The sequence below is a fragment of the Triturus cristatus genome, chromosome 12 (genome assembly GCF_964204655.1).
Source record: "Triturus cristatus chromosome 12, aTriCri1.1, whole genome shotgun sequence".
Lineage (NCBI taxonomy): Eukaryota > Metazoa > Chordata > Amphibia > Caudata > Salamandridae > Triturus > Triturus cristatus.
The window spans coordinates 128,034,033-128,061,293 of NC_140595.1; the positions used below are offsets into that span (position 1 = coordinate 128,034,033).

The 27,261-nt window shown below is 42.9% G+C and overlaps 1 pseudogene; it reads right to left on the reverse strand.

Moving 5' to 3' along the window:
- Positions 1-27,261, reverse strand: part of LOC146772868 (rho guanine nucleotide exchange factor 11-like) — a 256,324-nt pseudogene that overhangs the window by 225,799 nt on the left and 3,264 nt on the right.

Consider the following 27,261-nt stretch of genomic DNA (forward strand, 5'->3'; position numbering starts at 1 on the left):
TTTGTGTGTGATGTAGAGTCCTCCGACACCATACACCGGTTTAGGAGGCGCTATTAAACAAATTAAACAAATGTGAGAGAGGGGCTATGGGCAGATGTTAGGCACTGTTGGAGGGTGATAGGGAGGGAGTCAGTGAGAGGCCCAACAAAGATTGTTGTATCCTGGTGCACAGTTAGGTCATTATTTACACTGCTTTAAAAGCTAATACAATTGAAAAGATAAGGAAAAATGTGTTTTAGAATGCTCCATTTTTGTCCACATTTCCTTGGGGGGGAGAATTCCCCCCCCCCCCCCCCCCAAACCCTTCTTGTAGTGCTCAGGCTCACTCGCTGCATTCATTCTGCACCGTATGGGGGCATTTGGCAAGGGCTCATTGGGTTCCAAGCCCTGTGTGGCTTTACAAACTGTCTGGGAATAAAACTCATCACAGGAGGTGACCTAAATAATGGCGATTGGTCAGGAAAACACAAAAGGTATGAAAGGGCCAACTAATCTATGAGTCACCTGCAAGAATTTTGCTGGGCCAAAGAAAGAACAGACAATAAAACATCCAACCATTTGGCTTGAAAAAGTACAGTTTCGCAGAGAGATTTGCAGCAAGGATGACATTCACAACCTCAGGTGGCAGATCGAATGCAGGAAACACCTGCTGTTCATTCTCTTCACAAGGAAGTGTAGATTGTGCAGGTTCGGATGCAGAATTCCCTGCTGCCGCGACAGAAGAGCCTCTCAAGGGGTATCCCAATCAGAGGACAGATACTCATGCCCGGAAGTATTGTGCAATACGGCGCCACTAGGATGACTTGGGAGAGGTTGTTTCTGAGCTTCTTCAGAACTCGAGGCAAGAACGGCAGTGGCAGAAAGGTGTACAGGAGTCTGTGCTCCATTTTAGCCTGCATGCATATCCTAGAGACAGCATTCCGGGAAACTCCAATGCGCAGCAGAATTTTTGACACTGCATTTTCAACAGTGGCGAAAAGATCAGCCAGAGTTCTCCCCACTGTCTGATTTCCTTTTCCACCACAGAGCGCAACTGCCATTTGGGATCCACCAGGCATCCACGGATATACTGGTCAACCTGCTAGGACGTTCATGATCCGGAAAGTACCCTGATGCTCCAGCCAACTCCGGACATGCAGAGCCTCTTAGCACAGGACCAAGGACCCCACTTTGTCCTCCTTGTTGTAGTACCACATGGCGGTGGTGGTGTCCATGAGAACCTGTACCAGCCTTGCCCTGATGAAAAGCATTCAGCGCCTTATGTGGAGCTCTATTTCCACAAGAGACCAGAGTCCTCTGATCTCCACCTCTCCCAGATGGCCTTCCCTAGCCAGCAGTAACACACCCGTCTCCACAGTCAGCTCTTGGTGGAAAAGGGAAAGGGGTCTGCCACTGGTCAGGCTGTGGTCTGATAGCCACCACTGAAGATCTTTTGCAATCAGCTCAGAAACCTGGATGATATCTGCCAGGTTCCCTTGGAGCTGGACCCAGGAGACTTCAGATCCCACAGTCAAGGTTCCCTTGGTGCTGAACCGACCGAGGCTTCAGATTCCACTGTCCAGCCAGCATATGCACCTGGCAAAGTGGACAAGCAGGTGCTGCACTAACTGAGATTCAGGATTGAGGCTGAAACATCGGGATCATAGCTTGAATGTCCTAGACTTGTTGCAACAGAGGGAAGACCCTGAACTACACTGTGTCCAGGATAGCTTCTTTAAAAGGAAGTTTCTGTGCAGCAGTCCAGTGTGACTTCCGCTCATTGATCGAGAATCCAAACGATGTCAACAGTATTGCAGTCAGAGGTGGTTTACTGCTGACTGAGGATAGCCCACTTCAACCAGCCAGTCGTCTAGTTAGAGGAAAATTGATATCCCCAATCTCTGAAGATAAGCAGTGACCACTAAAGTCACTTTTGTGAGCACCAGGGGCACTGGTAAGGCCAAAGGGGAGCACTGCCAGCTGAGAATGCTCCTGGCCACCTTGTACTACGAGTCACATGAAAGTGGGTATCCTGTAGGCCCAGGGCTACTATTCAGCTGCCCAGATCTAGGGCAGACAGAACGTTGTCCAGTAGGAGCATTTTGAATTTGTCCATCCGAAGGACGGCATTTAGATGGCGATGATACAAATAGGATGAAGGCTCCATCCTTCTTCGGCACAAGGAGAAAGTGGGAGTAACAACCGTCCTTATTTTTTAGGCTGTCACCCTCTAAATCACATCTTGGGACAGCAGAGCTCACTCCTCTATCAATTAAATGTAGAGGTGCTCCTCTGAGAGCAGCACTAAGACGGGCAGAAGCTGTGGTAAACAGCAAAGAAATGGGAGAAACTGGAGTATGCTGGTGTACCCATCTGTCAGATGTAATGGACTGGGAGAAAATTTCAAATCCTGCATGCCACAAGGTGGTTGTGTGCCTCTAAGGGCTAACCAAAGAGGCTTGAAGATTGATGATGCACAGGGGAGGTGAACTAGGAAAGCCAGTGCAAATGACCACGTCCCCTCCCCCTAGTCAGTGGCCACGATAGGGCAAAGGGGACTGGAGCAGAGGTGGGGGACCTGACACAGTCTGTATGCCAACCCATAAAATAGTCCCAGAATGACCAAAACTGATTAGTGTGGGTGTCAAAAGGCCTAAAGAGAGTGCTGTCACCTGGCTATACTTGAAAATCTTCAGGGTGGAATAAGGATTTTTGCCACAAAGAATGGATTCATTAAAAGGCATATCCATGAAGGATGCCTGCACATCTCCAGAAAAGCATGCAGATCGCATTTGCGTGTGGCGACAAAGCATCACTCTAGTGCTGACTGCTGGCACAAAACAGCTGGTAGTATCCTGGAAAGGCCGAATTAAATATTTGGCTGCATCCTGTCCACCCAGAATGATTTGAGTCAAATGGGCCCTGAAATCTTTACTTGCCACATCCCAGGCGACATGTGTATGGTGGGCAAGTAGATAACTGGCATTGACCGACTGCTATAAATGGTGGTCTCGAATTGACAGAGGGATGCTTCTTTGTCCAAGTAGGGACGCTTCCTTCTAGTCAGCACTTAATTGTCAACACAGGAGCTTGGCAGTCTACCACAAGGTGGCGCGGTGAGGCTAGTTTAGACATTATCACAACAACAGTAAATTATTATTTCAAAATACAATAAAAATGACTATTACGTGCCACCCAAGCCATTCTTATAGCTTTTGGGGCCTGAAATAGTCTGAATTGTCACACTTGTAGGAGTGTGATGGTTAGTGAATGTGTTGGTACTGCCATTGGCAGCGCTGGCAGGGGCAATGTGTGGTGCAGGCTGCAGTGGCCTCTTGGCGAGAGCCCTGGAGCTTCTTTATTTATTTATTTTACTAATTAGGCACTGGCGTCACTGTTTATCGCCCCAACAGGATGTAAATGCAAGGTGGCCATTCTTGATCTCTGTACCTTCAGAGCTCATTCGTCTGTATGCGCATAGGCATTCAGAGGATCACAGAGCACAAGAGGTCTGTATACGCATGGGCATTCAGAGGATCACAGAGCACAAGAGGTCTGTATGCGCATAGGCATTCAGAGCATCACAGAGCACAAGAGGTCTGTATACGCATAGGCATTCAGAGGATCACAGAGCACAAGAGGTCTGTATGCGCATAGGCATTCAGAGGATCACAGAGCACAAGAGGTCTGTATGCGCATAGGCATTCAGAGCATCACAGAGCACAAGAGGTCTGTATGCGCATAGGCATTCAGAGGATCACAGAGCACAAGAGGTCTGTATGCGCATAGGCATGCAGAGGATCACAGAGCACAAGAGGTCTGTATGCGCATAAGCATTCAGAGGATCACAGAGCACAAGAGGTCTGTATGCGCATAGGCATTCAGAGGATCACAGAGCACAAGAGGTCTGTATGCGCATAGGCATGCAGAGGATCACAGAGCACAAGAGGTCTGTATGCGCATAAGCATTCAGAGGATCACAGAGCACAAGAGGTCTGTATGCGCATAGGCATTCAGAGCACCACAGAGCACAATTGGGGTCTACACAGCATTATGCAGCCCACATTTTGAAGATTCTAGATTAAATTGTCCCAGTCACACTGCATCCTTATGCCGGCTTCCAGCTCTGCTAGGCTGATACAATGTTGCAATTTCAGCCTAAAGAGGTGTGAATGTTACCATTATGCAGCAACCTCGTGCAAAGATTCTGTAGCACCTCTTACCATGACATTCTCTCTTCTTAGCAAAGCATTAGCTGTAGATATAATGAAAGAGCTGTTCTCCACTGAGGGCAGTAAACGTCCATGATCGTTGTTCGTGGTTTGGGGTAAGCAAGGAAGGACAGTTTTAAATAAGGCCGGAAACAATGTGCAATAATTCGGACAAATGGAACCTGTTAGTATCCAGCACAGATGTCCTCAAAGGACACCAGGTCCAGAAAATGAAGGCACAAAGGCTCAGGCAACAGTAACCGAATCAGTGAGCTGCCACATTATTTCGAAGCAGAAGGAACATTGTATTCCTTTGCCATGTGGTAGAGTATGAGACAGAGACGTTTTAATGCATGGGCAAAGTGGGCTCTGGCCCAGGGCCCCAGCCTTTCAGGGGGCCCCCTGACAGAGTCAGCTCCATTCTCCAGAGTTTTGCCCTAATGACCTTGAATATTCTTAAACAGATTGTTTTAAATACTGTTTTCCTTTAATTAATTTTTTTTATGTACCTTATTTGTGAGTCTAGTATAGCCATTTTGCAGAGAAATGTTATGTTTATGTTTCATGCAATATACATAAAAAAGTTTCTTTTAGATCAAAACAAGGCCTTACATATAAGAAATGGGAGGGCGTTACAGAGATTATTTGCAGTAATATTGCTGAGCTGCTGCTGTGTTACAATATTGAAAACACACATAACTATCCCTGAATATTGGATGTAAACACATTTAGGGCCTTATTTATGAGAAGTGATGCATCGCTGTGTGAAAACAGGGATGCGTCAATTCTCAGTGCGCCCTCCTTGCTACATGATGGATGCGTCATATTTACTGTATGACGCATCATGTCGCAAGGAGTTACAGATACGTCAGTATTTCTGAAGTATCTGTAGGCGCAAAAGTGATGCATTGCTGGGGTGTGTCTGAAAATAGACCCAACTCCAGCAATGTGTCCGAAAGGGCCTGAATCAGTCTTATACCTGCTGTGAGGCAGGTGTAAGATATTGAGGCAATGGCATCCTAGAAGTGGCGCACTGAGTTCCCATCGATTTCAATGCGCCACTTCTACAAGGCTTTTTGCGGGGCAACACCCACCCTGCATACATTATACCTGGTGCAGGTATAATGTGGTGCAGGAGTTTCAAAGTGATGCATCTGCCTAGATGCGTCACTTTGCAAATATGGAGCAACATGGCACATTTTTTACGCTGCCGGTGCATCACAAAAAGTGATGCACTTGCGGCATAAAAGTGAAGCAAGGCCTCATAAATAAGGCCCTTAGAATTTGAACGAGTGTTCCTTTGCACTGTCAGGGACCTAATGAAATGAAATAGTGTATTTAATAAAGTGCGCAACTACTCAGACTAGAGTGTCCTGGCGCATGACAGCGGGAGGAAAACGTGCGTAAAAGACCCATCAGTTAGTAAAATCCAGGTTTTTAAGTTTTTCCTGAAAGAGAGTAGGTCTGTGGTTAGTCTCAGTGACTCAGGGAGGCTATTCCACAATTTTGTGCCTAGAAAGCTGAGGGATCTGCCTCCAGTGCGGCCACAGCATTTTTTAGTCACGAGGGCTAGGTTGGCATTTGAAGATCTTAGGGGTCTAGCTGTTGTATAGCGATTAACGCGCTTATTTAGGTAGCCAGCTCATAAGCCGTGGAAAGCTTTAAAGAAGATGGTCCTCGCTTTGAAGTCGATCCGTTCTTTTATGTGGAGCCAGTGTAGAGACTTGAGAATAGGGGCCATACTAGATCTGGGTTTAGGTCTCGGGATGGCTCTGGCCGCTGCGTTTTGTACCACTTGTAGGTGCTGGATAAGGGATTTGGGAAGACCAAGGTACAAGCTGTTGACATAGTCAAGCTTTGATGTCACCAGAGCCTGCATCACGATCTTCCTGCTCTCAAGCGGTAACAGTGGCAGGAATATTTTTAGCACTTTTTAGTATGCCAAAGCAAGCGCCAGTTAGATTTGGATTTGAAAGCGCATGGAGATTGTCTTTTCTATGACAATTCCTAAGTTTTTTACTTTTTCCTTTTCCGCGGGTGGGGTGGCAGATCTTTTGGCCACCAAGAGCTCCAGTCAGGCGTTTCTGGATTACCAAAGAAAACAACTTCACTTTTGTCAGGATTGCACTTCAGCTGACTGATCTTAAGCCAGTTAAAAACCTTTGTGAGGCAAGACCTAATCAATGCCCCGTCAAAGTTTTCACACGTAAAAATCAGCTGAGTGTCATCAGCATAGGAAACAATTTTGGCGCCCTCTTCCTCTACCAGAAATGCAAGGGGGGATAGATATATATTAAAAAGGGTAGGACTGAGGGACATCATGGCTGGAACCGGGGATGAGAAAGGGGGAGCCAGATGTCCTGAGATCCATTTGCCAAGAAGGATGACATCCATGTTAAGGCTCCTGGGTGTTAGCAAGTCTCTCCAGGAGCCTCTCAAATGGGACCGTATTGAAGGCCGCCGACAGATCGAACAGTATCTGAACAGCCTTGCCTCCCTGGTCCAGCTTACCCGTGAGATGTTCAGCCAATTCCAGCAGAGCGGACTCCGTACTGTAGTTAGCCCTAAAACCAGAATGGGGAACATGAAGGAGCTTCCCATCTTCAATGTGTTTTTGGAGGGCCTTGTTTACATGCTTCTCTAATACTTTGGAGAGGGCCAGAAGAAGGGAGATTGGCCTGTAGTTGGCAGGGTCCGTCGGTTTGGCGTTAGCCTTTTTTATCAGTGGAAGAATCTTAGCATTCTTCCATAATTTCGGCATGTTGCCTGAGGATACGGAAGCATTAAAGAGCTGGTTTACAGTGAGGTTTATGGTGGAAGCTAATAGGTTCAGGATATTCGCTGGACATGGGTCGGTAGGAGAACCAGACTTAATGCTTTGGAGAAGGGTCAGTGACTCTTCAAGCTGAAACTCAAGGAAAGCTAGTAAAGATGGAGGATCCAAGAGGTGAAATTTGCTATTAGAACTAAGGTAGAAGGTCAGTTCTTCCTCTGAGATGTGAGTGAAGGCTTGTTCGATCACAGGGATCTTTTTGTGGAAGAATTGAGCTATTTGCTTAGACCATTCTTGCGTGCATGGCCCTTCCTTTGTGCCAGCTTTCGGGGCGTTAAAGGATTTAACTATGCTAAAGATTACCTTACTCTTATTTTGGGCATTTTCTATCTTGGTTTTAAAGAAGTTTTTTTTGGGTGCCTTCACGAGATTGTAATGAGCTTTTAAGTTGTCTTTATACACCTTCCTGTCCAAGGTAGATAGGATTTATGCCATTTACGTTCCATTTTTCTACAATTTCTTTTGCTAGATCTGAGGGAATCGTTAAAGCATGGAGCTGGTGGGGGCGAAATCTTTAAGGAGCAGGAAAAAACTGGTACAGGTGCATCAATGTTAGTTCGGAGCCATGAATCTATTGAGAGGGCGTCCGAGTCGGGGCAGGCAGACCGCTCCAGTGAGGAACAACCGAGGGCGTCTGCTAACATCGGGATGGATATTTTATGGAATGTCCTGTAATTAGGGACTCTCTTCCCTGCGTTAGCCCGAGGGGCTGTGGCAGAGTTGGGAATGACAAATTTTAATAGGAGGTGGTCAGACCAGATAATGGGAAGAGGTAGGCTTACTGATATGTCAAAGTTGTGAAAGATTTGGCTAGGGTATGGCCCTTCTCATGGGTGGCCGAAGAAATTGATGGAAACGTGTTGCAGGCCTGCAGCGTCTCCAACAAGGAAATTGTTTGAGGGTCTTTTCCATTGTCCATACGTATATTGAAATCTCCCAGAATAAGGCAGTTGTATTTTAAGGCCAGGGAGGTGGTGGCTGAATTAAGCGTAGTAATACAATTTCCAATTGCACTGGGAGGTCTGTAAATTAGAAAACCAGCTATGCTATGATGGGGAAGAAGGTACAGTGGAAGTCTAAGGACTCTGCGCCCTCGATGTTTTCCATTGGGATGGGAGAGCAGTCTAGTATTTGATTATAAATTATGGCGACACCGCCCCCCTTCCCACTCGGTCGGTCCCTCCTAAGGATTTTATAACCCGTAGGGATGACCGAGGTGATAGTAGGGTTGGAGACTTCAGACAGCCAGGTCTCCGTGAGAAATAAAAGATCAGGCTGTTCGTCTAAAAGTAGACCATAAATGTGTGGTTCATGCTTTTGCATAGAGCGACAATTTAAAAGGGTGGCCTTTAAGTCCTTTGTTTTCTTATTGTTTTTACACTTATTGTTGCATGGGAGTATCTTGGGTGTGGGTTTCCTGGGCTGTAGGAGAGACCAGTTGCACTTATTACATCGAAAGTCTACCTCCAAGCTCGGATCAGCCGCTGTACACTGACATAATGGTAGCCGCCTAAGACTAAGCAGTGTTTCCCCATTGTAATATAGTGGAAGAAACTCACCGGAGGGGAACTGGGCAGCATGGCCTGCGTCGGACGCCACCAGGCGCAGACGGGCTTGCCTTTGGTGCACCTTTGACGTGCCAGCGGCGCGCCCACTGTGCGCATCCTTTTGCATCAGGAATATATCGACTAATGCCTATGATGCAAACTGGATCGCTAATGCAGCTGAGGAAGTGCAAACTACGTGGGTGGAAGTGAGGAGCCTTATAGTAGCCACAGCCCTCCGCACAATCGGCGTATCAGCCGCGGCGGACCAGGGCTGGAGGAAAAGCGAGATGCGAATCGAAGCAGCTGAGGAGGTGTAGGCAAGCAGAATCAAGTAAAGTGCAAGTGCTCGTAGGTAGGAGAAAAGCACAGAGTAATTCAGCCACACATATACATTTTAAAAAGTATTAAAAAAACCTACGAGTAGGGCAGGAAACACTATATCCTACCGCTGTCAGCTGTGCGCTTCCATTTAGATCGGGAATATATAGGCTAGGAAGCGGAAACTGTGTGGGAAACAGGGGCTCAAATTGGATCATAAATTCAAAGCTGTTCTGAACAGGGGCCCCAAAAATATATTTGGCCCAGGGCCCCTAAAATTCTTAAGATGTCCCTGGTATGAGATGCCTTTTGTGGTTTCAGTTCATGGGAGCCGAGATGGAAAAGGCCTGCTGTCTGCAGGAAGCACCCATGCCAATAGACCCGACTCAGGAGGGAGTCTCACGCACTTTGAAGACAAACATCGCTTTATTTGAGGTGTCTCCCGCCTGAAACTGCCTCGGCTTCAATTTAAATCAATGTGAAAAATCCATTTCCCCAAGTTTATTTTTTCTACAAAATCTTCCACTCTCCTGTTCTAAAACGATGGCATGTATAAAAAGGCATGTTTACTTTGTCAGCTAACAATAACAATTCAAAAAATAAATACCGGCTATAAAAAATAAAAGTAACAACACACTGACAAAGAATACAAATGAAATACATGGTAAAGGGCTGGATTTGTGCAAATGTGCAGTTGTAAACTGTCTGATTCTTTGAGTGCCCAGCCAAGGTGTGTGCTAAAAGAGAATAAAGCTTCTTTAGGTAAAGATGCGAAAAGTGGCAGTAATGTTTCCTGCAGGGGCTACTTAATTATTTCGGGGAGTTGAGGCCTATGTAGACCAATCTATAAATTTGCCAGTTTTACTGTTCAGCTGTGTGTGCCATTTGAAGATTGACTTACAGCTTGTACAATGCATAGGTAGTTAAATGCACGTCAGTGCAATTTCCTCCCAATCAGTCGCGGCCGGCATGAATCGAGGGTGGAGGGGTGGATGGAGGTTTTGTGCAGGGGTTTGGGCGGGGAGGGGGGGGGGGGGTGACTAAACAATATGTAAAAAAAATAAACATACATTCCCGGGTCCCGTGACGTCGCGGCTCCTGGCCGGGTCCCGTTTTCCTGCTCTTCTAACGAACAGGAAGCAGGAATTCTCCCCTCAGCCAATCCCAACCCTGCAATGACAGCGTTGTGATTAGTAGGGACAGTGCCCAGCCGGGCACCTAGGGGGAGACAATTTTCTCCATGTAGGCTGAACACTCTCCATTTTCTCCATGTAGACTGCATGCAGCCTAGATGGAGAAAAGGGAGAGTGTGCATTACTGGTTTGATCGGCCCTAGAGGGTCGACCAAACAGTCAGGGCCCTCAACATTGAGTAAGCCACTCCTTCCCAACCCGCCCGCTCCCAATCAAGCATGACCTACTGCTTTCTGGCATTTAACTGAAGCATAGGGCATTGCCGTGCCCCACAGGTATTTAAGATTAAGAGTGGGCATAGATTCTTCCGGGTACTCTCTCCATGAGTTCCATTCTTACTGGTGGCAATTTCTGCCCATACCAAGTGCCCCAAGGATTTTTGTCGTGATGAACTCATTTTTGCCTAGTTTTGGTAAAGACTCCTTGATAAACAAGGACCTACTTCACTAGCCCAAACTCTAGCAAATCTGTACCTCAGATGTGCTCGGCCGGAGGTAGAAAAGACGCCTACATGTTTTTGAGTGTAAAATGTTCAGATTCTTTGCGTCTCTCCCTCGCAGTAACTCAGACCTATCACACAGTGTTGGTGAGAGGTTGCTGCTGATGACAATTAGGATTGGCTGTAGGGAGGGAGCCTTCGGTTTCTTACTTAAGGACAGAAAAGCATTTATAGAACTAATGTGAGGGATAAAGTTGCATCTCATATGAATATTTTTATTTCCCTTTGATTTATAGTTTCCACAGAGATCACAACTTTTGTTTTCTTATTGTTTATTTCCAGGCCATATTTTCCAGTATAACAAGCTAGGGCTGTTAATGATCTTCAATGCTGAATTGCTGTTTTACTTAACAGGACAATGTCGTATGCATACTGGTTACATGCAGCTAGCCTGTTGGCCAGACGCGGAATATGAGAGTTCACGCAGTAACCTTCCTGCCTTTTCATCCTGTTCATAGTGGCATTGGTGAATATGGGTGACAAGTTCTTTGCTCTCCTTCCTATAGATTTAAGTGAAGATGAATTTGACTTTAATAACATCTTTAGGTTGGCAGGCGAGTGTGCTCTCGAATACACCTCAGTGCGCAAGAGAAACTCAAGTTCTCGCTGTATTCTGGCCAGATTAGCACATATGAATGAATGAAAGTTTTTACTGCGTGATTGCTTAAAATCATTTGCAATATTCCAAAGATAGTGCAATTGTAAATATACCCATTTAAAATTGGGCTCATTGCCTAATATTTAAGAAAAACAGTAAAATATATATGCCCACTAAAAACACCACTTGACAACTAGCAGTTAAAAGTTGTATGCAGTTCCTAGTCATAAAACAAACAGTAACACATACTAACAGCAGCTGTTCCTTTTGTTCAATATTTCAGTTGTGTCCTAGCCAAATGCCCTAGGCATTGAAGTGCTAGTGTGCTTGTAATAGCATGCTAAGGTGTGTATTATAGCTGCCTGAGGACATCTTTGCCTCCTAGGTCACTCAAAGTTTTGATTAGTTGCTTACGGTTTGTTTGTACAGGCCACAGTAAAGTCATCATGCCCTTCTTGTTTGGACAACCGGGCACGCACCTCTGCCATGTATTTCCCAAATGTGCCTAGTTTGAGGTGCTGGAGAACGATACTGATACTGCTTCCGTGCATGTCCGGGACCCTTTTGATGGAAGCATGGGTTTTACGACATAGTATAGCAGACCTGGGCAGCAGCAAACCAGGTGGAGCAGGGACTCCTCTCTATACTTACAAAATCTGCATTTGGTTATATGTGCCAAAGAGTTCCAACCGGTATTTAGCTCTATTGTTCTCAAGGGCACCAGCCTGGCCCATTGGATGTCTTTTAGGAACTACCTTCCAGTGCTTGGTTCAGACATGGCTGTGTTCTATTTTCCTATTATGGTGAAATTAAACCTTGTTGCCCTCCCTTGGCTAGATAGTTAAGTTTGTCTGCTTGCCGTAATAATTGACGAGTGTGTTTGTTTGTTCATAGCATTCTTAATTGCAGCATAGCTCATCCCTTCCAAAAAACTGTTCTCCATTGCGAAGCCGAGTACCCCCACAGCTTTTTGCATGTAGCTGTTCAGCAGATTGGCCGTTCCTTCGTATATTGGTCTAAGCACACTTTTTGAGCATCCTGTGAGTGCTTTAATGACTTGGTAATAATGTTTCGCCTGTGTTCCCAAACATTCATTGTTTTGCTTGACAAGGCCTAACTCCAGGCGGATCAGACTGTTGCGGCATATATAGGTAACTTAAAGATATGTTTGTACACCTGACACTGGGAGTTTTCATGCAAACTCCCCATTAGATCAGGGAACACTTGTTGTGCATAGCCTGCTATCGCCGGTATTTTGAAATGTATCACCCTCCGGATTGGCAGCGTTGTTTTTTTTGTTGTTTTTTTTTTATTCCTCATTTACTGCCATGGTTCCAGACTACTGAAAGCCGCTGCTTGGATAACAGGAGCTACGGGCGCACCGCTGTGCTGGCGCAGCAATTGCTGGGAGGGCAAACGGAGGGAGATCAAATATAGAAGCCCTACAGCCACCACGGCCGCCCTAACAGCTCAACCCTTGCTAGCCAGCTGACAGAAGTTAACCATCTTTGTGGTTATTCATGCTGGAAAGGATATGTGCGCCTGGGCAAGAGAGAGAGGGAGACCATCAATAAGACAGCAAGGTGGCACTATGGCAGAGTAATCATCGGAGCTGGGAAAAAAAAAAAAAACCAGCAAGTTCAAACAGTCCCATCCAGCATCCTCCAGTATTTTCTCCTGTCACGATTACCGGCCCTAGCTATATCTAGTTTAGAGAGCTGAAGCAAAGAACTACGCCACTCAAAAAGAGATGGTGGCGCAGGTTCTTTCCAACGTTTACAAATTTCTCTTCGAGCCGCTAACATTGCGTAAAATAGTAGGTTACCAGCCATAGATCGAAAATTGTCTGCTATTCCAAAAATTACAAGTTTCAGATCTATTAATATTGGGCGACCCAGGCTGGCCGAGAGTTTGATACTAATTGCATCCCAAAAAGGAGTTAAATGGGAACACTCAAAGAACATATGTGTATCAGCCGCCTCCATAAGTCCACATCTCGGGCAAGCCACCGGGCCTCCGGCAGAAAATTTCGAAAGTCTTTGTGGAGAATAATAAGCTCTATGTAAAGTGAACAGGTGATTCCTGCGAAGCCAAGCTGGTTTGACTAATTCCCACAACAATTTACAGGACCTCAACCAGAGGTCTTCAACATTGGAGGCTGGCAGTGAAGAGCTCCAGAGCTGTTTTGGGAGATCAAATTCGCCGTCCATTTCATCCAATATTAAAGAATACCATAGTGAAACCTCTTTTTTTGCAGGAGTCTGATCAACCAAAAGAGTTTCCAAGTAGTTTCCTCCCCCTAGGACAAACTTATCAAGCCGTGTAGATCGTGATGTTACTGCTTGGGACCAACTTACTATTTGTAAATACTTAAATCTTGAAAGATTGGGCCCAACTTTACGAACTAAATCCTCCCAGGGGATCAAGATCCCTTCCACAAAAAGATCTCCCCAAACAGCTATCCCTGATTCCCTGAGTGGTACTGCAAGTGCATCACTTAGCCAGTTTGGGGACTCTGGAAGGTCCCAGAGGGGAGCTCTGCTGGAATAATACCCTAGTTTAGTAGAACATTTAATTTTTGCCCAAGTTCTTGCCAGGCCCTGTAAAATCTTTAACTTCACCTTTTTGAAAAATTTAGGGTCTCCAAACTTAAACAAGAAACCTGACTGCCCAGCTCCTTCGCTCTTCAACAAAGTAGAAAACAGGTTGCCAATCCCATCACCTGCAGGAGTTTTTAAGAGCATACGTGAATGGGAAAGCTGAAAAGCCCAGGCATAAATTTGTAGATCGGGCCCTGCCAAGCCCCCCTTCTCCCTTCGACGCCTTATCTTTTTCCAAGCTATCCTTGGATTTTTATTGCACCAGATGAAAGAACTGATCTCACCCTGAAGTTTAGACAACAAAGCAGGTTCAAAATAAAGAGGGATTGTGTTAAACAAAAAAGAGATTTTGGGAAGGATAGACATTTTGACTAAGTTAACTCTGCCAATTAGAGTAAGAGGAAGATGCACCCAAGCTCTCATCAGTTTCCGACATTCCTTTGCGATCCTGGCAAAATTATTAGACGCGATCAAAGTAATATCTTTAATAATATTTAACCCCAAATATCGAAGACATTTATTCGAACCGTTACTAAAACTGCTCCCGACATCATTCCATACCAACGTTTCAGTTTTGGCAGGATTTACCTCGTAACCGGAAACATTTCCAAATTCGGCTGCCAAACTGATAACTGCCGGGAAAGCAGTATCGATGTCTGCTGTCATAACCATGAGGTCATCCGCGTACAACGCGACTTTCTTCTCCCATTCCCTATATCTAAAAGGTTTGATACGAGGTTCCTCACGAATTTTTTGAGCCAAAGGTTCGATATAGAGGTCAAATAAAAGAGGGGAGAGAGGACAGCCCTGGCGGGTCCCTCTAGAGATGGAAAATGATTCAGAGAGACCTCCATTAACAAGTACCCGAGCTGTTGGACAATTATACAACAACCGTACAGCCCTTTGAAAGTTTCCCCCCACGCCAAACTTATCCAAGACCCCCGACAGGTACAACCAATTAACCCTATCGAAGGCCTTGGTGGCGTAGAGCGTGAGAATGGCCAACGGGGCTGCGTTCAAGGTGGCCATATCTATTGCTCCAATTAGATCGTATGTTAACTCGAAGAGCTGGCGGCCTCTAATAAATCCCTTTTGGTTAGGATGAACTAACGCGGGTATGACTTGACCCAGTCTACTAGCCAATAAGGAGGCAAAGATTTTGTAGTCTGCATTTAAAATGGATATGGGGCGATAAGAACCACAGTCATCGGGAGGCTTACAGGGTTTTAATATAAGGGTAATAGAAGCTTCATTCCAAGTAGCTGGTGGTATGGCCCCTCCTACTATGATATGGTTAAATAATATTGTAAGAAAGGGAGAAATTTCTTCTACCAGGATCTTATATAGTTCTGCTGGTATCTGCTGCCATCCGGACCAGCAGCTTTCCCCCTCTTACTAGCACAAATTGCTGCTTCTACCTCTTCCTTGGTTACCTCCTTTTCCAACATATCGCGTTGCAGATCCGAGAGTCTTGGGAGAGAGATACCCCTTAGCCAACTCTCTATATCTGCTAAGTCAATATTCTTGTCCTCGAAATAGATGTTCTGAAAAAATTTTTTAAAGGCGGTTCTAATCTCTATGTCAGAGGAAGCAGTCCCCTGGATGGTTGTTACCTCGCTAATAATGTTACGCGCTCTGTCGGACTTTGCCTTCCAGGCCAACAGTTTACCAGCCCCCTCTCCGTATTCAAAATGCGACAGCTTACTCGCTTCCCATTTTTGCAAGATACGTGTATTTAATATGTCGGATAAACCTGCTTTAAGGGAAGCCAACTTCTCTTGGAGGGGAGAATAAATATCTGTAAGATCTTTGTTGGTAACATTAATTTCTGCTTGCACTTCCAGAAGCGCTGCTTCAATAGATGTTACCTCCTGGACATAGAGCCTCCTACGATGTACAGCCTTATTTTTAATCACTCCACAAAGACTACACTTAAATGCATCCCAAACGACACGAGGGTCTGAAGATCCAATATTTATACGCATGAATTCAATGGTTTCTGATCTAATAGACAGTACGTCTTGGGAACAGGAAAGTAAAGATCTGTCAAATGACCAAGAGTAGGTAAGAGGTTTAGTTACACCGACCAGTTCCAAAAGAACAGCAGAGTGATCAGAGAGATGCGAAGGAAGGTAAGAGATGTCTTTTACTGAATCAACCAAGATATGGCTTATCAGAAAATAGTCAATTCTAGAACGATGGTGATACTTGTGATTGTAAAAAGAAAAACCTAGTTTCGTACCAGCTCTTGCCCGCCAGATGTCCACGTACCCGTATTGTTTCATAGAACTCTGCAGAAGAGCTCTGGCTTTAGATGGAGCTAACTGCCTACTACGAGGGATCTTATCTAAAGATGGATCGAGTACAATATTAAAGTCTCCTGAAAGGATTATGGGATCCGGAAAATGTAGCAAATTTGAGAAAAGAGACTCTAGAGGAGCAGGATCATCCTGGTTGGGACCATAAAAACCTGCAAGTGTTATGTTTACCCCTCCAATAACCACCTGAGTAATTGCCCATCTGCCTCCCGGATCAACCTTAGAGGTTATGATCCTAGTATTAACTGATTTTTTAAAGAGAACTGTAACACCCCTCGTATTCGAAGTCTGGGAGGTGGATACCGATATGTCAATCCACCTGTTCCTTTTCACTAAATCCAACATCTCCTCTTCAATTAGATGTGTCTCCTGGAGTATAATGATCTGCGCATCAACATCACGAAGGTACTGAAGAATTCTGTTTGCCCTTGATTTGGTACGCAGACCATTAACATTCCAGGAGAGAATCCTGAGATCACTCATAGCTCAAGTTCCACCCTTTAAATGAATTAAAATGTGAGATATGTAAGAATTCATTCCAGGAAAAAACAAAGGAAAGTATAAATCTACAAAACTGAATCTGGGACCAGACTGAAAACGAGGAAATGTTTCTGTTAATGCTAACCCACACCCCTAACCTTACCCCTACAACCCAGTGACCTACACGCACCCCCCCTACCCCCTGGGGAACCCTTGCCAAGTCCAACCGGAACCCGGTATGTGATTGATGCCCCTAGCCCAACCCCACCCCCCGGAGTGTATGTACAATTGATATAGTTCCACTGTATGTGAGTGTTTATATAGGTTTTTTTTTTTTTTTTTTTTTTTTTGGCAGCGTTGTTGAACTGCACAGCTTACCCGGAAGTTTGCATGAAGCATTGATTGTTGATTGAGCCTTGGACTTCATTCTTTGTTGGTGTGAAGTTGCCTTCCCAGTATCACTGAGCCAAGCCCCAAGGCAGGTGTACGTCCTTCTGGTGGCAATAATCTAGGCGCCCAGTCTCCAGCTGAGTAAAGCTGTTTTTGCTTTATGTCCAAAAACCATCACCAAGGTCTTGTTTGGGTTCACAGCCAATTCATTGCTTTCGTTCTAGATGTTAAGAGCATCCAGTCCCCTTTGTAGTCCAGTTTTGGTGTGATCCTTTATTACCAAATTGTCTAGGTACTGTAATAAGTGAACTCTATTTGGGCCAATATTGGGGATTGCGAGGTTTGCATTTTGACACATCTTCTTCCCCAAATCTGCGGTATATACATTGACGAGTGTTGGGGCAAGGACACAGCCCTGGTTTAGGCCTCATCAGTGTAGTATGTTTTTGAGATCGTTTCCACAGCTAATTTTATTCTTACCTAAGTTTTGCTTTAGAGTAAAATGACTGCTTAAAGTTAATTTACAGGTATTTACATTTTCTTGTGTTACAGTTCAAATGCCATCCAGCAGGCTTTCCTTTCACATTCCCAGTACCCCATCAAGGTTGTCACATAATTCACTGTACTTTTTCTTTATTGCAAGTGAGAGGGGCTTGTAAAAAACAATCTCAATGTTAAAAAATATAAGCAGCAATTTGGCAGGAGGCAGAGCTTGACATTTGACCTCTGTCATTGCAGTACAGCAAATGTGACAAGAGACATATGGAATTTAAAGGTATTCTAATTGATTGCTAGACTTTCGTGAATTGGCTTGCGAATCTCTGTCCCACAGTTTGAGAAACACTGTGCTAGACAACTGTGAAACCCACAGCTCCACAGGAAGATTAGTATCAATAATTTCCAGATGTTTTTTCAGTATTTACTGGTTGAGGACAGTGAGCCCAGAGAAGTCAGCCAGAGGTCCTGATCCCAGTGTTCAACAAAAATGCTGAAAAATAGCACCTGTCTTAATAGGACTGAGTCTTAAAAAGTTGTGATGCCTTCTGGGAACAAACAAAAGAGTGTTTTGGCAACAAAAGAAGTGCTGTCAAAAGAGTTATCAGAATGTGGCAGCAATGTAAAAAGAAATTCCAGAAGAAAATCTAACATGCTACTGACTCTGTGACCAACTATTCCCCAATTTGGCAGTCTGCCATCCCTAATGTTATAAGTTAAACTCTGCTCTGAGCCTGTTCACTTTTTAGAGATGATCCTTTCAGGTGACTGAAGTGCCGCAGAGTTGACCCATGTTACGCCCGGCGCTTTCCGTCAGTCTCTGATTTTAAGAGTGCCACAAACTGCTTTAGTTTCTTTTTCTTTTAAAAGTGATGGCTCTAGCATCCCCTCGTGATGAATGCAGTTTTCTCCTAAGCCAGAAGGTTCTATGGGTTTAGTACTTGACATGGGCCACTAAGCATGTGTAACTGAATGCTCCCTGGAATTACCACTATGTCACCCCGAGTGGGAAGGGTATCCCCAGACGTGGGTCCCTTGCTCTCCATGCCACTGGAATCAAGCTATCCTGGCTGAAGAGGGGTGAAACCCCGAAACCGGTCCTAGGATGCTTGTTTCCAGTCCAGGGAGGACCTGGCTTGGCAGTTCGGGCTGGACTGTTCCCATGAGGCACAGGCTCAAGACTGATTTGCACATGGCTGGGTTAAAACTGGAATGGCATGGTGAGCAAAAAAACAATGGATTTAGGCCCAGATCTCTCTACTGGGGTGAATGTATGACATTGTTCTGCATTCGGTCCATCAACTGTTTTTTTGCACTAATTCAAAGGCAGCTTAGAGAGAATCACCCTTGTAATAAAAACGAATTATTATTATTTGCAGGTAACAGGTCACACAAGTAATCCCTAACTAACAAGGATGAAGATACAAAGGCCAACTATGAGCATGGCATTTCTCTGCTCAGATCCATGGAGTGATTTTGGTTCTTCTCAGCACATGAAAAACTAACACGCGGAAGAGGTCAGACCCTGGTCAGAGTTAACTCATAAGCAATACATTAACTTCAAAGGGACATAGTGACTGACAAATTACTTTAAGCACCACTTAGAGCCATTAAAGCATAAAAGCAGGGGTGTAGCTTGGGGGGGGGGGGGGGGGGTTGAGGTGTTACACCCCAGTAATAAATGTATCTTCTGATAAATAGTTGGGGACAGGTGCATTCAGTCGGGTATTGTGAGGTGTCAGTCGGATTTCAACAGGAAGTTTTCCATACACGCAGACAAAAACGCACACACTCTCTCACTCTGTTTCGAACGTCCTCAAAAATGTTGGTTATTTTACAAAATATTGCATTTTCCCCCTTGGTGCTCCTACCGATCTGCATTCCTCTCCCTTTCCACCGCCCCTTAGTACCCTCTTATGCACCCTGGTTTTCGTATGATGTATTTAAACATTATATGCCAGCCTCATTTTGGGAAAATCTGATGCTCACCCCCTCCTTCAATCTTACTGACCAAGCTACGGTCCCACATAAAAGCACAGTCTTATCTTATTAGCCAATGGTAGGGTGCCTACTGAGTTTTTTTGAGCCCTTGCTAAAAATATTGAGTCTCAGAACATGCTATTAACTCAACAGCTTGAACTGACAGAAGGTGTCACATATGATGCAAGGTAACTCATCAAGATAGCCATTTACTTCAGCTTCCACATTTCCCTTTCTCTCTTCCAGATTTATTTTTGTATAAAAAGTGGAGTGAGTGTTTATGTATTTTCCATTACGAGAAAAAAAATTCAGTACAATTTTTGGAAGCTTTGTTTCCCAGATACCGTGCAAGCACGAATCAATATTTTCAAGATATTAGGCTATTTATTTTTAAATAGAATCCTTGCTGCTACACCAAGCTTTTTATAATTCTCATTTAAAGAACAATTGCCTACTAGTACAGTTGTGGTTGGAAACCAGTCAGACTCATTGCTGAGGCGGATCTCTCCAGTAAGGCATAGTATGTACTGAGAGAAAGGGTATTTGCTTTAGAATAATTCTCACTATACCAGTGACCAAAATAAATGGGCTCCCGTGCATCTAAGGCAATGTAATGCAAATGGTGGCTTAGGGCCATATGTCAAATATGTTTTTGAGGTAATAGACAGGTTGAATCACAAATCAGCTTGTTTGCAACAGCAACAACATGTTTTATAGTACAAATGCCAAATTGCAATTCAGTAACTACCGAATTGCAATTTGATTCAGCGATTTGGTAGTTGGAAGGAGTGTGTTTAGGGGTCCCTTTCAACTATCAATTTGCAGTAGTGTTAATGTTTTGCTGCCGAACTACAGGTTGCAAAACATGCATTTTTACCCACTACTAAAATGCAGTGGTAACCATTTGCAAATGGGAAGGGTACACAAAAGATCCCCATCCCTTTTGAGAATGTAAACAAAAATATTTTTTGTGAGTAGGCAGTGATCCCACAAAACTTAAAAGTTTCATTTTCTATTTTCCTTGAAAGTAAATGGGCTGCACTTAGAGAAAACAATATTGCTTTATTAAAAAGCAATCACAGACATGGTGGTGTGCTGTCCCCAGCAGGCCATCATCCATGTGATGGCTATCATTCCTAATGGGTCGTATACTGCGACTTACCTCATTAATATTAATGAGGAAGGTCAATTTGTGACCCACTAGGGATTAGGGATTGCATTTTCCAAATTGCGTTTCAGACTTTCAGTAAGAATCTCAATTTGGGAAAAGCAATTCTTGCACATTGCTCCCTCATCTTTAATAGTATAGTTATTTTGCAGCTGTAACTTCTCATTAGAAAACAAATAAAATTCAAACAATGCTTTGAAACATTAACCAAAAAAGCCTGAATCAGAAATCAGACAATGAATTGGACTGCTCACCATGTATGGCGTCCTGCCTAGCCCTTTCCCTCTGTGGTAGATGGGGTGCAACATCGCGTCCAACAGTGTCCTGCCAGTTCTGTAACTCTGGCACTGGCTACAGATCAGGACGAAGGGAATCAGCACCAGCAAACCATAAATTAGGGGATTCAATGCTCCTGAAAGAGTTATAAATACATGGGAAATTATTTTTAATATCAAGGTTACACTATTTACAAACACGTTATACTAACTGCATGTCCACAATTGAAGACCGATGCCGTGATGAAAAACCAGATTAGTTTGTACTTTCTAGTCTATCATCCAATTGCCCCCACTATTATGTGCATTGTTCTCCGGAAAAAAACACAGAACTAAAACTTTGGCCCAAAACCTGCTCAACCTTGAGCAGCCACATATAGTATGTGTCCAATTCTCCCCTCCTTCCATATTGCACTGAAGTTAGTTTGCCGAAATCTGCGGATTTATTTTATGGAGAAAATCGGGGGCTCTATATAAAAGTTTTTTAATGTAAAATTTAATATGTCATGCATTTTCCCCTTTCAATAAAGAGAAATTAAACTCATTAATCTGATCCCAAGCTGCAATGGATATCTGGAGGCCTCCTTTGAATGCAATTTTTTGGGTGGCTTTCCCATGAAGTTTATCTGCCACCTGGATGCGTGGGAGAGAAGCCAAGATACTGATTTTCTTGCGGGTTTTAGATTGTATCAGCTCCCCAGCGAGTTTCATAGTTTCAATTATGTGTAAGAGATTCAGCTATCGTAAAACATAACTAATTTTAATATTGGACCATTGAATATTTTTTTTGACAATGTATAATGCTAGTCTCTATTTCATTCAAATTTTTTCAATTCCCCTCTAAAAAGTCCAATTTTTTCTGATAGCCATTGCTCATACAATTAGACATTACATTCCTATCTATCAAATGATGCTCTACTATATAGACTTCTGATAGCAGTGTTACTCCATTAATGGTGTGAATCGTGTAGTGCCGAAACTGTTGTTGCACATGTTTGATGTTACACTGTAGCGTCTTGTATCTGACTTTCTTAGAGGTTTTCGCTAAACGCATAAAACTAACATTATCATATTCTTGATAAATTAAATCTAAGGAGAAATGATCGTATCTTTTAATGTTTAAATACTTCGATGATCTATATGTGGTGTGTGCAAAATTCTCAAAATAATACAAATCAGGGAGGCCTAGACCTCCTTCATTTACTGGTCCATAAAGTGTATCTGAAGCTAATCTTTGTGGTTTGTTTGCTAATAAAAAATGGAAAACATGCCTTGCACTTCTTTAAAGAATTTCATTTGGATTGCATTAGGGATGGCTAAAAACAAAAAAATGCATAAAGGTCAAATTAACATACGGATTAGTGCACCCTGACCCGGTATTGAAAGGGGCAAATTATTAAATTTTGGAAACAGTCCTATTATCTTATTAATGAAGGGGACATAATTTAAACATACAGGTAATTTACTTTTTTAGAGAAGTATATCACAATATACCTCTTGGGCCTAGTAATGACCAGTAAGCCCAGTTCTGTTACTAAAGTGTTGGGTGCAGTATTACAGAACAGAATCTCCGTCTTTGATTTATTTATTTTATACCCTCCAATTAGCTGGTATTCCTGGAAGATTCAAATATATATTTTTGAACTTTTATGTAGGGTCTATGAAATAATGCTATATCATCAGCACAAAGCTTTATTTGTGTAATTCCTGGAATCAGGGATGTCAGATTGCTATTTGAGCAAACAGCTATTGCTAACGGCTTTATAAAAAGAGCTAAAAGTAATGGCGACAGAGGACAACCTTGTCTTGTTCCTCTGTTAACTTTGCAAACGCCAATCTTGTTTGAAGTAATAATTACTCGTGCAGAAGCCTTTTTATAAAACTTGGATATTATATTAATACATTCAACAGGGAATCCAATCTCAGTTAGAATATAGAAAAGAATCTCCCAGCAAACCTGATCAAAAGCCTTCCTGGCATCTGGTAACATAATCTGGTAACATAATCTGGGCCGGGATTTTGTTATGACTAAAATAATCAATACCTTTGACTAAACTACTGGTATTAAAAGTTAGGTGTTTAATTGATACAAATCCACACTTTTTCATTCAGTTTGGCAATAATTTGGCTATAATTTTATAATTGGTGTTTAAGAGGCTTATAGGCCTGTATGAATTAATGTCCTCCTTATCTTTATTCTTTTTCAAAAAGCTGACTAATACTGCCGTACGGAAAGAGGGTGGTATCTCGCCTCCCATAAAAATATAATTGGCTAACATTACTAATTCAGGATTTATTATTGAATAACATTTCTTATTTAGTTCAGCAGGCAATCCATCTTCTCCATATGTTTTTCCATTAGCCAGAGATTGCACTACAACTTCCATTTCTTTTAATGTAACATCGGTCAACATATTCTCAATTTGACTTGCCTATAGTTTAGGAATGAAGAGTTTAATAGGAAAATCCTTTAGTTTTGAAATATCTACCTCTTGTCTAACTTAATAGATTGCTTCATAGTGTTTGGACTACTCCTGTATCTGTACTTCATTTGTGATGTGAATATTTGTATCTTTATCTACCAAGGCAGTAATCCTTTTGTGTGCCTGTCTTTCTCTTATTTGCCAAGCTAAACATTTATAAGAAAACGGACTCTCCTCATTTCATTTCGGAGGCATCCAGCTGCTAATATATCCATGTGTAGTAGCTTTAAAAGCCTCCCAGATTCTTTTTACTCTAGCTGCATCCTATTCAGTTGAAAGAAGCTTTCTATTTTATTCTGGGTTTCCGTACACAAGTCTTCATCCTCGATGTGGATGTTGATGATGACTTAAGTGCCCCAAACCCTGATACTTCCAACTTTACCAAAACATGATCAGAAAATCTGTTTTGAATATATGTGTAGTTGATTAAACTTAAATTGCATGAAGTAAGAAAATGATCTAATCTTGCCACTGTTTTATATTTAGCTTAGAAACATGAATATTCTCTCATATTGTGAAATTGTATCTGCAATATGTCTATCAGATCTTTGCATACATTCCGCTAATACCTTTTTCATAGGTGGTTTATTCTGTTTCTGTGTACCAGAGGATGAATCCAATTCAGGAGCCTGCAAAAAGTAAAAATCACCCCCAATATCACTGTTCCAGGATTATGCCGTAATGGGTGATAAAGCTCCAATAAACGGGTAGGATCGTCTTCAAATGGTGCATATATTCGGCTGTGGTTAACCTGTTATTAATAATCAAACCACTGATCAAGCCCACCTGCCTTCTTTATCAACCTGAAAGTAGGTGATCTGAAAAGAGAATCTATTCACGAAAATTGCTATCCCTCTATGAGCAGCACTTGCTGATGAAAAATACCTAACTATGCCCACTGCCTAAACATACTATATGTAGATTTCTTTTTATTCATATTATGCATCTCCTGGATCAATACAATGTCAGGGATATATCCTCTTACCTATTCTTCAATGGCTTCGCTTTTATTTTATTATTGAAGCCATTGATGTTTAAGGAGAGAATAAGACGTATAATTCAAAGTGCAATGTGCATTATTCTTTTAACTACAGTACGTAACAATTTTTTTAACTGACAGTGCAAAGTAAAGTGTCATGTAAAGTGCATATTAGCATTGATGATAACATTACTTCATTTACCAAAGATAGTTTTCTTGTATGCATGGATGAACTATCCCATTTTTCTCCCCTGCAATCACCCCGTACCCTGCGTAATCCCTTCCGACCATTATCTTTCCCATACCCCTGTGACCCTAGTGAGAGGGTAACCCACACCACCTCTCTACCCCCACTTGGTACCCTGAGTGCCATGACCCAGCACCCAGTATTGTGTGCTTACCACTACCGGAGTGACCCAGGTCCTCCGGTCTCTCACTCCTGGTAGCATTTACACTCATATTTGAGCTGCAAAATCCTTAACATAAGTATCTCTATAAAATATCAACCCATAATTATTGCCTAACATTTAGCATTCATAGTTAATAGGTTTTTATAGTGAGATATACTTCTACTGTAATAGTTCTTGTGCTTTTGCTACATCTTCCATTAGGTGAAATTTGCCATTTATGAGACCTTTTAATTTCGATTGTTGAACAATGGTTGCTTGTGCCCCTTTTGCTTTAAAAGAATCAATCATTCGAACAAATTCTCTCCGCCTCTTTGCTGCTAATGCAGTCATATCCGAAAAGATTTTAAATGACAGGACTTCTTGTGTCGTCAAAGTTTTTTTTCAAATCGCCTTAGACATTATTTTTTCTCTTATTCGAAAGTCAACAAAATTCACTAGAATATTATGAGTGTTTTTGCATTAATGGGGCGTTGGAAAGTTACCCTATAGGCTCTTGAAACTGTTAAGTCTCCTGTTGGATTCGTGATTGCTTTTCTCAGCAGGGATTCTACCCAGTCCCGAAATTGTGGGCCTTCAATTGCTTCCGGGACCCCAACTAACCGTAAGTTTGTACACCTGTTGTAATTTTCCACATCCTATAATTTAGCCCCAACGACATCTGTATTTTGCCTAATTTGTATTATTTCCTGCTCAAAGGACACTACCTTGTCCTCTAGGCTAGTTTCTTGTTCCTCAGCTTCCGTCAGACGCTCTGGTATTTTACCCATTGTCTCTTGGATTTCCAACAACCTTTCATGTAATGATAAAATATCTCCTGTGACTGTGTCATACGCAGCTCTTTTATCTCAGAAAGAATCAACTCGAACATGTCTCTAACCATTTGTCTAGATTCCCGTTCATTTTCTATCTCCTGCAGAGGTTCCTCATTGCCTACTATTGCTGTTGCCACCAGCCAAGATTTGTCTATTGCCACTTTTGTCCCTGCATGCTGTTGAGCTGAAGACAATGCTGCCTGGGATATTGTTTAATGTATTAACTAGCTGGAGGTGGTTGAAGCTGTCACCGCAATATGTGATTTCGAAAAAAAGAGGATATTGTTTGCAACAGATGGGGAATTGAAAAGGGCACAGCAGTAGATTACTTTTGGAGGCCTCCTATTTCGATATTACTTTCCATATCTTCTGTTCTTTCCAGTGTTGCAGGAGGCTAGACATTTGTAGTCTTGCAGTCTCCAAAGTATCTTCCTTCTCCACCCCTTTTTCAATCTCCGCCTGGGCCTCTTGGACATCAGGGGTCTCTAATCTATTTGCCTCCAGAAGCTGTTGCACCTTTAGATCCATCGTCTGTTGTGCGCTTTGTAATGTACGTGAACTACCCAGTGTTTTCTCTAGGATGCTCTTTTGACGCGACCTCTGAACCGGGGTAGATTGATTAACAGGGACAGAATTCGCATTTGGGGGTTTGCGCTTAAATGCGCACATGCTGCAACAGTCACCTTCTCTCCTCTTTTCTTTTTTCGTTATTTAAGCCCCTATTAATCAGTTTCTACTGAATCACGATGTCCTACTACTTTGTTACTTAGAGTTCAGTATACAATTAAGTCTCTTCCTTGTAGAGCATCCCGCAATTAAGCCTCGAGTTAAAGCAGCAGGCACAAGTTTGGATGTTGGAGGATTTCTTCAGGAGAAGGACAGGAGGCTCCCCACGCTTGTGCATCCTTACCTTCACCTCTTGACGCCGTCTCGGCTATTGCCGGCGTTTTCGATCCACTGCTTTCAACATCCTCCTTAACCTCCCGGTCCACATTCCTAACAATGACCCCCCCCCCTCCGATGCCACCAAAACACTGGCGGTGGCACCGCCAAGGGATTCGCAAGAGCCCTGCAGGTTCTCCCGAGATTGCATCCTCGATCCTTTGCTTCCAGGGCGTGACTGAGTAAGTAAGTGCACTAACGGGTTTATCTGCCATCATCTCCTCTCAGCCCTGAAGGGATAACATCAATCGGTATTGTACTGATAGACTGAAAATACAGCAAACATTGGATGCTCAGTCTGCAGTTTTAGGATAGTCACCTGACTTAAAGGTTGACTTGTTATACATTGTGGTCCTACTAGCTAGATCCTTAATCCTGAAAAGGTGGCGGTCTGATGAAATTCCGACTTGTCAAAAACTACAGTGTAAACATAATAGGATTAAGGAGTTGGAGAAAAGATATGCATTAAGATCTGGATCATATAGGAAATTTTAGAAATCATGGGAAACTTTGGGTTAAGAGGTTTTTCTTTATATGAAATCATAAATATGAAGTATATTAAATGGGGTTTTCTTAAAGGTATTTGGTTGATTGTGTATAAGAATCATGTGTTTGTATTACTATATAATATTAGGCAAGAATGTAATGATATATTTAAACTTGATCCTGCTTTTTGTGATTTTTTTATGCTTTTATGTAAATTTGTATTTTTAGATTATGGGAATGATTAAGTATTCCAATAAAAAATAAA